We start from the raw sequence: 12,076 nt of genomic DNA, 5'->3' as shown, positions 1-12,076 counted from the left end.
CATGCAAACACAGGGAGAATGTGCAAAATTCCACACACAGTCATCTGAGGCCGGAATTGAACCTGGGTCTCTGGCACTGCGCCGCCCTGTGCTGCTTCTCAGTGTCTTAGTCTGCACCAGCACTGTGGAAATGAAATCCGTGGGAGTCTACCTGATAGAGGTTTATAAGATGTTGAGAGGAATAGATAGGGTGGATTCTCAGAGGCTATTTCCCCGGGTTGAAATGGTCGCTACGAGAGGACACAGATTTAAGGTGCGGGGAGGAAAGTACAGAAGTGATGTTAGGGGTAAGTTTTTCACTCAGAGGGTGGTGAGTGAATGGAATCGGCTGCCGTCAGCGGTGGTGGAGGTGAACTCGCTGGGGTCTTTTAAAAGACTTCTGGATGAGTATATGGGATTTAATGGGATTGGGGGTTATAGATAGGTCTATAGATTGGTAGGTGTTGATGTGTTCAGCGCAACTCGTGGGCCGAAGGGCCTGTTTGTGCTGTAGTGTTCTATGTTCTATGTTCTAAAGGAAGGCTTGAGAATGTCGGAAGATTTAGTCTCCAACGGTAGTTTAGTATTTTGGTGTTAAGGGGTTTACGATCGCAACTGACCATCTGCAGCCATTGTGCTCGAATCAGGTGACATTGTCAATAAGGATGGCCAATATTTCTCTATGCATGGCAACTAAATGAGGCTGAATTTTCAGGCTCCAAGCGGTGGAAACAGTGGTGGATGGGGCCTGAAAATATGTGCGCTGGTCAACAGGCCCATTCCCCAACACTGCATCCAGCGCAAACCTTTTTGCAGAGGTGGGTGCGGGGTCAGTCTGGCTATCCACCCACCGGGGACTGTTAACCGATTAGGCTCATTAAGCACTTGAGTAAGGCTAATTATAGGAGGCTGAGTGGGGGCCTGTTCTACTGGCTGGAGGCAGGGGCCTGATGACAGAGCAGCAGGGACAGAGCTTCAGGTAGGCCTCCATGCCTACTCGGGTATGGGTGCAGACCTAGGCCATCCTATTCCATGTCCCCATCACCCCATACCCTTCCAACTCTTTTCCAGCAGTGATGGCCTGGCTGCTGTGTCTCCTTTTCACTTCAAGATTCAAGAAAGTTGGAGAAAGGCCACATCCATGTTGAAGTAGCTTCTCTGTTCCTTACCTTCTTCACAGCCTGCTGCTCCTTTCAAGACCTTGGATTGTCCCCCCAGCTTTGAGAGGCTCTTAATTGAATGGGCAACTTGCCTCCATGACAATTAAAGGGTGTTTGTCCCTCTCATAGAAACCATACAGTGCAGAAGGAGGCCATTCAGCCTATCAAGTCTGCACTGACAACAATCCCATGCCAGGCCCTATCCCCACAACCTCACACATTTACCCAAACAATGCCTCTAATCCACACATCCCAGATCACTGTGGGCAACTTAACATGGCCAATCTACCTAACCCGCACATCTTTGGACTGTGGGAGGAAACTGGAGCACCCGGAGGAAACCCACGCTGAAATGGGGAGAATGTACAAACTCCACTCAGACAGTGACCCAAGCTGGGAATTGAACCTGGGTCCCTGGAGCTGTGAGGCAGCAGTGCCAACCACTGTGCCACTCTCCTATAAAAGCTCAGGTCAGTGACTGTTCCTTACCCCCCGTTCCCCCAGAAGTGGGGTAGGAACATAGGAGTTAGGAGCAGGAGTAGGCAAATTCAACCCTTCGAGTCTGCTTTGCCATTCAACCAGATCTCTCCCTGATCTCAAATCCATGTCTCCACCTGTTCCCCATATCCCCTCATCCCTTTTTTTCAATCAGTAATACATCTATCTCCCTCTTAAAAAACATTCAGCAATTCAGACTCCCCTGCAGTATGGGGTAACAAGCTCCTCAAATTCACCACCCCCCTCAAAGAAGTAGTTTCTCCTCATCTCAGTTTTAAATCTACTGCCTCTCAACCTGTACCTGTGACCTCTTGTTCTAGATTTCCCCATAAGAGGAAATACTCGGTCTACATTTATCAATCCCTTTTCAAATTGTATATACCTCGATCAGATTGCCTCTCATCTTCCTGAACTCCAGCGAGTACAAGCCCAAACTGTTTGATCACTCATCAACCCTTCCATCCCCAGGGTCAACCTGGTGAACATCCTCTGAACTGCCTCCAAAGCCACCACGTCCTTCTTCAAATCAGGAGACCAAAACTGGACACAATACTCTGGATGTGATCTCACCAGCACCCTACACAGTTGCGGGAACAGGAGTCAGAAACTGTGCTGATTTCCTCATCTCACCCCCACCAAGGGAAAAATCTAGCCCAACATTTGAGTCACTCTGACCTCCATTGTGGAAGAATTCAAAGTCATTAAGGTACGGCACAGAAATATGCATCAGATATTCCAAGACTCATGAATGGGGCCCTTATTGTGATCTGGCAGGGAATGGAGCACGTGGGATGCCAGGGAAAGGGCAGAGTCGAGGAACAATGCAGAGGGACATCACAGGGTAAGTGACTCACGGATATGATGCCGTTGTCCCAGGAATTTTAATGAGTATTTTAGAGCTGTAGAAAATGATCATCGAAAGCAAACACTGGCAGTCGTGGAGACGGGGAAAATGGACGGCAGAGCACCTGAATAGGTTGGAATGGAATGGAGGAAGGCAAGTTCTCATTGAAGGGTAATTGCAAGATTCATTTCTAATAGGCTACCTGAGTCTTTTGAAAAACCATTCTTGGGATGTGAGTGCCTTTGATATTTATTGAGAATAGCATTATATAATTATAGAAGGAGGCCAATTGGCCCATTGAGCCTGTAGTGACAATAATCCCACTCTATTCCCATAACCCAACATATTTACCCTGCTAATCCCTCTGAAACTATGGTCAATTTAACATGGCCAATCCACCTAGCCCACACATCTTTGGACTGTGGGAGGAAACCCACACAGACATGGGGAGAATGTACAAACTCCACACAGACAGTGACCCTAGCCAGGAATCGAACCTGGGTCCCTAGTGCTATAAGGCAGCAGTGCTAACCACTGTGCCACCATGCTGCCCCTCCTTTGTTGCCCTCGAGATGGTGGCAATGCCACCGAGTGACTGGTTAGGCCTCTTCAGAGATCAGTTAGGTGCTAGCAGTAGAGTGTTGAGTCATATCTGGATTAGATAAGGATAGCAGGTTTCCTTCCCCCAAGAACAGTGGCAACCACCCGCACCCCACCAAATCTGCCTGGTTTGGGCAGTCAGCCAGTTTCAAGGCCACTTTTACTGATACCAGCTCCTTCCTGGTTTTCAGATTGGCTTCTGTGAAGTGAATCGAACTTTCACTAATCGCCACGTTCTCCCTGTGTCTATGTGGGTTTCCTCCGGTGCTCCAGTTTCCTCCCACAGTCCAAAGATGTGCAGGTTAAGTGGATTGGCCGTGCTAAATTGCACCTTAGTGTCCCGAAATATGCAGGTTAGATGGATTAGCCATGTTAAATGTATGGGGGTTAGGTGGATAGGACAGGGGAGAACCTGGGCAAAATACTCAGTCAAAGATTCAGTGCAGGCACAATGGTTCAAATGGCCTCCTCCTGCACTGTAGGGATTCTATGAATTTTATGAAATGTGGTTTGCGTGATTGCAGGAGGGTGTATATTGAACCTTTGTCCAATAATGTGAAGAGCAGAACAGGAGGTATACCTCTTGTTGAAGATAATTGCTAATGCGATGGATACAGAGGTTTTACTGTAAAGAGAGGTGTTGTTACTATCTGTAGGAGAACTGTTACCCCAAGTAAGACCAAAATCTGGCGTATGGCTCTAAATGTTAAAGAATTTACAAAAATGAATGCCCAGGAAGCCAGCATTCGCATGAGAGAAGATGGTGCCGCAGTGATATTGTCACTGGACTAGTAATCCAGAGATCCAGGGTCATGGTCTGGGGACATGAGTTCCAATCCCACCAGAGTTGATGGTAAAATTTGAACTCCATAAGAATCTAGAATTTTAAAAAAACACTCTAACGATGACCATGAAACCATTGTTGATTGTAAAAATCCCGTCTAGTTCACAGCCTACATGACTCCAGATCCACAGCAATGTGGTTGACTCTGAAGTGCCCTCTGAAAATGGCCTTGTCATTCAAGGGCCAGTAGGGAAGGGCAATAAATGTTGGCCCAGTCAGTGATGCCCACATCCCATGAATGAATAACAAAAAAAATCATCTGGAATGGTGCAACTCAGATGAGAGTGCATTTTGGACAATTAACTGTTCAGTTGCAGAGGTACATGAGAAAATAAAGGTTCAGAAAACAGGAAATGGAAAGACTTGGCTGGTGACAGCAAATGGGTAGACTGAATTTCTGGACACTTTACTCATAATCTTTCACAAACCATGAGCTGGCGTCACAGTAGCACAGTGGTTAGCAACAGCGCCAGGGAGCTGGGTTCAGTTCCTGCCTTAGGTCACTGTCTGTGTGGAGTTTGTACATTCTCCCCATGTCTGCGTGGGTTTCCTCTAGGTGCTCTGGTTTTCTCGCACAGTCCAAAGACGCGTGGGTTAGCTGGATTGGCCATGCTAAATTGACTCTAGTGTCAAGGGAATTAGCAGAGTAAGTGAGGGTTAAGGGAATAGTGCCAGGGTAAGATTGTGGTTGGTACAGCCTCGATGGGCCGAACGGCCTTCTTTTGCACTTTAGGGATTCTATTAATTGATAATGCCTGCCCGATAAAGGCTCGGGGGTGTTTCATAAGATCCATAACTGCATAAGATATAGGAGCAGAATTAGGCCATTCGGCCCATCGAGTCTGCTCCACCCTTCGATCATGGCTGATATGCTCCTCATCCCTATTTTCCTCCCTTGTCCCCATACCCTTCAACCCATTACCAATTAAAAATCTGTCCAACTCCTCCTTAAATTTACTCACTGTCCCAGTATCCACTACACTTTGGGGTAGCGAATTCCACATTGTGGTTTGTTTGCCGAGATAAAACCTGTGGAGATTTGGAATTAATTCAACTGAGTCCTTTATAGGGGCTACAGGGAACTCCCCAGAGAAAGGTGAAGGATATTCTGTAGAGAACATTTTTGGAAATGGGAGTAGAATGAAAAGTCTCTTGATTGTTGCCTTACTATTTATTTATTTGTCATTAGGGAGGTATGATTAACACTGTGATGAAGTTATTGTGAAATTCCCCTAGTCACACACCCCATTGACCCGAACATGCCTGTTCGGGTCAATGCAGCTAACCAGCATGCCTTTCAGAATGTGGGAGGAAACCAGAGCACCCAGAGGAAACCCATGCAGACACAGGGGGAATGTGCAGACTCCGCACAGACAGTGACCCAAGCCGGGAATCGAACCCGGGTCCCCGACACTGTGAGGCGGCAGTGCTAGCCACCATTAACTTGTTGCTCCCACACTGTGGGTTAAAGCCCTTAGAATAGCCAACGTGAGTTAAGTTTGAACTCAGCACACAAAATTATACCAAATTTGGGTTTCCCTGTTGTTGGATCATGCCCACCCCTGCTTTCCCCTTCTGGCAAAAGTTGGCTATCATTGAATCCCCACAGTGCAGAAGGAGGCCATTAAGTCCATCAAGCCTGCACCGACCACAATCCTATCCAGGCCCTATCCTCGTAACCCCACATATTTTCCCTTGCTAGTCCCCCTGGCAGTAATGGGCAATTTAACATGGCCAATCCACTTAACCCTCACATCTTTTTGGACTGTCGGGAATGTTGAAATATGTCGAAAATGATGCGGAACTTCCACATCTGGATCCAGACCACCACTTTTAAACATCTGTGGAGTCTTCCCAGCTCCACAAAAACCTAGCCCACTACTGGAGGCCATTCAGCCCATTATGTCCAGGCCAGCTCTGTGGATGAAGAATATTCCGATCAGTCTCATTCCCCCTCTCATCCAGCTTCCTTTTCAGATCATGAATTGTCTTTGTTTTTGAGCATCGTCTTCCAGGTTGTCATTACTTGCTGTGTAAGAAATGTTGTTCCTTATATCTCATTAGGTCTCTTCCCAAAAACCATCAAACTGCAACCTCTAGTCTCTGCGCCACCAGCTAATGGGAACTGTTTTCCTTTATCTTCTTTATCTAAAACCGTCATAATCTTGTACACTTCCACTTAATCTCCCCTCAATATTTTTTCTCCCAGGAAAATAACCTCAACCTCTCCAACCTGACCTAACAGCTAAGCTCCCTCATCCCTGGACAGTCACCCGAGGTCGGAATTGAACCCGGGTCCCTGGCGCTGTGAAGCAGCAGTGCTAACCAGTGTGCTGCCCATTTACTTTTAACATGTTTGCTTGAGGAAAGAAACAAAAGGTTTCTGCTCTGATGGCCCAACAATCTATGACTAATTAAAAGCTAGTAGAGGGTCTATTTTCCAACTGTCAAGTGCCATCAAATGGGTGTACCAGGCTTTAAAAATATTGTGACCCGCTGCTGCCTTTTAACTTCCTACTGATAATTGACTTTCGCTGCATTATCAGATATGAGCAGCGACCAGTATTTAAATGATGCATGTGTGAGGTCTGAGACCTTCATAAGCCACAATGGAGAGATAAATGTCCCCAAGTATTCCAAAACCAGAAACCTCTTCTGTATTTGTTCATGGGATATGGATGTCACTGCCTGGGCCAGCAATTTTTGCCCATCCCAGAGGGCACTTAAGATCAACCACATTGCTGTGGGTCTGGAGTCACATGTAGGCCAGAGCAGGTAAGGAAAGCTGATTTCCTTCCTTAAAGGAACCAGGTGGATTTTTACAACCATTGCCAATGGTTTCATGGTTATCATTAGACTTTTAATTCCAGATTTTTATTGAATTTAAATTTCTCCATCTGCCATGGTGGGATTTGAACCCAGGTCCCCAGAGCATTACGCTGGGTCTGTAAATTAATAGCCCAGTGACAATGCCATTACGCCACTGATTCCCCCTTTTCTTCATAAATGGATCACAGATATGTATAACAGACAGAAGAAATCTCTGCTCCCTTACCCTATGTGGACAAGATCAGAGCAAAGTTGAGTGGCAGATGGAGTTGCATTCTTTTAGTGAATGAGGCAATGATAAGACTTCAATGTTTGGAGCATGCAACACAGTGAGAAAAGCTTAAAATATACAAAAAGAGTCAGAAGGACAAAGATAGGCGTTCTTGAGTAGAATCTGGAAGAATGAGGAAGACAGAGGAGATGTCAGGGGTAAGTTTTTCACTCAGAGGGTGGTGCGTGAGTGGAATCGGCTGCCATCGGTGGTGGTGGAGGCAAATTCGATAGGGTCTTTTAAGAGACTTCTGGATGAGTACATGGGACTTAATAGGATTGAGGATTATAGGTAAGCCTAGTAGGTAGAGATAAGATCAGTGCAAATTGTGGGCCGAAGGGCCTGTTTGTGTTGTAGTTTTTCTATGTTCTACGTTCCATGCCTGCAATTCCAGAAGCATTAATCTATAGAGATAATTTCTTCAAAATACATCTACAACATTCACTCCAAATGCTGCTGAATTCTTGTGCTACAGAATGCCACAATACAAACCTAATCCAGTACCAGCATACATTACATAGCTTATACTCGCCTCCACCAGTGGCACAGTGGTTAGCAGTGCTGCCTTACAGTGCCAGGGATGTGGGTTCGATTCCCAGCTTGGGTCACTGTCCGTGTGGAGTTTGCACATTCTCCCCGTGTCTGCATGGGTTTCCTCCAGGGACTCCGGTTTCCTCCTGCAGTCCAAAAGACGTGCTGGTTAGGTGCATCGGCCATGCTAAATTCTCCCTCAGTGTTACCCAAACAGGTGCTGGAGTGTGGCGACGAGGGGATTTTCACATTGCAGTGTTAATGTGAGTCTACTTGTGACACTAATAAATAAACGTAAACTAAAATAAAACTCACAAGATTTATAGCCTAATTGGTAAGACAAGCAGACAGCTTGTGATTCTGCTGACATTTCTTTCCTCTTTAATCTGTGGTTTTCACAAGTTAGCCTTGGCCTCTTGCATAGCTTGGCACAGGGCAGAGACTTCCTTACATTCCACAAAGAGTGAGAAACTAGAGGTAAGCCTACGGCTGCTGTTACCAGCCCTGAAGTGTTACAGGATGGTGGAGCCCGTTGTCACGGTGACATTATGTGATTAAAGTTGCTTAACTTTTGCTTAGGTTTGAACAGCAACAATGCTCATTGTGCTCTGGGATATTATTCAGCCTTCCCACAGGAACAACTGTGTGAATTTGCAAGGGTCTGCGTTTTACTTGTTTCCCTGCCTTCCTGGGCAGCCTTTCACAGGGCAGCCCTGCTCGCCATAAAGGCCACTGCGAACTCGCACAAGATCCAGGGGCTTTGCTGAGGTTGAGAGCTCATGTTGAAAGTTCAGAACTATCCAACTTGCGGTGCAGTCAATTTAATATCTAATTTTTGATCACCTGTCCTAACAGCAAAGAGAATAACAACTTACATTGATATAGCACCTTCACCATAACGAAACGTCCCAAAGCATTTCACAGCAACATTTTGATTTGATTTGATTTGATTCATTATTATCACAGGTATACAGTGAAAAGTATTGTTTCTTGCGCACTCTGCAGGCAAAACATATCGTTCATAGAGTACAAAAGGGAGAAGGGAAGGAGAAGGTGCAGAATATGGTGCTACCATAATAGTTAGGGTGTAGAGAAAGATCAGCTTAATATATGGTGGGCCCACTCAAAAGCCTGATGGTAGAAGGGAAGAAGCTGTTCTGGAGTCAGTTGGTACGTGATCTCAGACTTTTGTATCTTTTTCCTGATGGAAGAAGGCGGAAGAGAGAATGCCTGGGGTATGTGGGGTCCTTGATTATGCTGGCTGCTTTGTCGAGACAGCGGGAAGTACAGACAGAGTCAATGAATGGGATATCTCCTTCCTGTCCTCTGCCTCATCGCTATTTGAGATCCAACCCACTACAACAAGCCTGTGAGCCTTACATCAGTGATGGGGAAATTATTGGAGAAGATTCTTAGAGACAGGATGTAGTCACATCTGGAAGATATTAGGGTTACTAGCAATAGGCTGTACGGTTTTGTGAAGGGAAGGTTGTGTCTCACAGTCTTGATGGAGTTCTTTGAGGAAATAATAAGCAAAATTGGCCAGGGTAGGGTAGTGGATGTTGTATACATGGACTTCAGTAAAGCCTTCCATAATGCTCCTCATGGCAGGCTGATACAGAAGATGAAGTCATATGGAATCCAAGGTGAGCTGGTAAGATGGATACAAAACAGTCTTGGGCATAAAAAGCAGAGAGTAGCAGTGGAAGGGCACTTTTCTAACAGGGGGTCCACGACTAGTGGTTTTCCACAATGTTCAGCACTGGGGCCGCTGTTGTTTGTGATTCATGTAAATGATTTGGAGGAAAATGTAGGTCATCTGATTAGTAAATTTGCAGATGATACAAAAATTGAGGGAGTAGCGGATAGTGAGGAAGATTGTCAGAGGATACAGCAGGATATAAATCAGCTAGAGACCTGGGCCGAAAGATGGCAGATGGAATTTAACCTGGACAAATATGAGGTGATGCGATTTGGAAGATCTACTGCAGAAGGAAAGTATACAGTATATGGTAGAGCCCTTAGAAATATTAGCATACAGAGGGATCAAGGTATGCAGATCCACAGTTCCCTGAAAGTGGCAATTCAGATGGACAAGGTTGTCAATAAGGCAAATGGCATGCTGGCCTTCATCGGACAGAGCATTGAGTGTAGGAATTGGAAAATCATGTTGCAGCTCTATGAGACTTTGGTTAGACTGCATTTGGAGCATTGTGTACAGTTCTGGTTGCCACACTACTGGAAGGATGTTGGAAAGGTGCAGAAGAGATTTACCAGGATGTTATCTGGTTTGGAGATATGGACTATGATGAAAAGTTGAACAAACTTGGATTGTTTTCATTGGAATATTGGAGGATGAGGGGGGACCTGCTAGAGGTTTACAAGATTATGACAGGCTTGGGTAGAGTGGATAATTAGAGTTTTTTTCCAGGGTCGAAGGGTCAATTATTCAGAGTCATAGGTTGAGAGTGAGAGAGGGAAAGTTTAAAAGTAATGGAAGGGGTAAGTTTTTCACACAGAGGCTGGTGAATGCCAGGAACACATTGGCAGAGGAGGTGGTGGAAGTAGGTTCTATAACAACGTTCAAGAAGCACCTGGATAGATACATGAATAATAGTCATGATGTGGAGATGTTGGACTGGGGTAAACACAGTAAGAAGTCTCACGACACCAGGTTAAAGTCCAACCGATTTATTTGATAGGAAACTCACAAGCTTTCGGGGTTTGCCGCTTCATCAGGTGAGTGGTGAATTGACCCTAGTGCCAGGAGGATGAGCAGGGCAAATATGTCAGGTTGTGGGAATAGGGCCTGTGTGGGATTGTGGTTGGTGCAGACTTGGTGGGTCGAATGGCCTCCTTCTACACTATAGAGATTCTATAAAATTACCCCTTAGTTTCCAAATATGTGTAGGTTAGGTGAATTAGCCATGGTTAATTGCCCCTTAGCATCCCAAGATGTGCAGGTTAGATGGATTTGCCATTGGATATTACCTCTTAGTTTCCAAAGATATGTAGCTTAGGTGGAGTAGCCATGGGAAATGACCCCATAGTTTCGAAAGATGTGTAGGTTCGGTGGATTAGCCATGGGAAATTATCCCTTAGTTTCCAAAGATGTGTAGGTTAGGTGAATTAGCCATAGTAAATGTGTGGGGTTATGGCCATACGGAGAAGGGAGGGTCCAGGTGGGATGCTCTGTCAGAGAGTCAGTGCAGACTCGATGGGCTGGATGGCCTCTTTCTGAACTGTATGGAATCTGGTAAAAAGTACATAGCAAGAAACCTGAAAAAAAAACTGAGGAATGAATCTAGAGGGTGAAAAATAACTGACACAAAGGGCAGGACTTTCCGACATTGCTTGTCCCAGGATTGGAAAATCCGCCCAAGATCAATGGACCTTTGCATGGTCTGTGCCCTGCCCACTGCGATTCCCATGGTGGGCAGGGCAGGAAAGTTCCGCCTAAGTGAAAGAAAGATTGTTGAAGAATCCAACTCGGTTGGATCATTTGAGGATGATTGGAGAAGTTGAAGTCTCCATTCTGAATTCTGTTGGGTGCCACAGTGAGACTGCTATCACTGGAGCCAGCAAACTGAGAAGAGATTTAATTGATTTATTTTTAAGATCCTGGAGGTTTCGGGTAGAATCTCTAGGGAAATACAATTTCCTCTGGATGAGAGGTCATTAATTTAAAATTGTCACCAGGGGAAGTTTCTTTAAGCAGATGACTGTCGGAAGGCAAAACCCTGTGTGACAGAACAGTATCAAGGCTGAAACCATTGTATCTTTTAAGGGAAAATAAATCAGGGAAAGATTTAGGATTGTAGGGTTAAGAAAGAGGTGTTAATTCTTGGATTGATCTCGGAAAGCACAGTCACCAACACAATGGACAACAATGCCTTCCTTCAGTGCTATAGACCTCTAGGTTTCCAGTAAAAATATTACCTCTAGGTTTCCAGTAAAAATCCAACATCTGATGGACATGTTCTCAATTTTTCTGTCCACTCTTTTTAAGAAAAGCAATAATCAATAAATTAGACCACAGTTACAGGGATGATAGCCCCTGATAGGACACTGTAACTAAAATAAAACATCTAAAGGAAACTTAATGAATCAACTCCAAATGTCATTCCCGGGGGTGATTATGTACCCCAGCTCCTGCAGTGCCCAGTTGTCATGGAAGGCCTGAAGTGTGCTGGTGTACCGGATGTCCTCCCCGTCAAAGGCCATCTCGGCCATCAGCATAATAGAAACATAGAGCCGTAGAAAATAGGAGCTAGAGAAGGCCATTCGGCCCTTTGAATCTGCTCCACCATTCGGTATGAATGGGAAGGCAATGGTCTAGTGGTATTATTGCTAGACTATTAATCCAGAAACTCAGCTAATGTTCTGAGGACCCGGGTTCGATTCCCACCATGGCAGATTTGGAATTTGAATTCAATTAGAAAATTTGGAATTAAGAATCCACTGATGACCATAGAACCATTGTCGATTGTCGCAAAAACCCAACTGGTTCACTAATGTCC

This window comes from Carcharhinus amblyrhynchos, chromosome 2 (assembly GCF_965287045.1).
Source record: "Carcharhinus amblyrhynchos chromosome 2, sCarAmb.v2.hapA, whole genome shotgun sequence".
NCBI classification, from domain to species: Eukaryota; Metazoa; Chordata; class Chondrichthyes; order Carcharhiniformes; family Carcharhinidae; genus Carcharhinus; species Carcharhinus amblyrhynchos.
Note: the sequence above shows the minus strand (reverse complement) of the source record.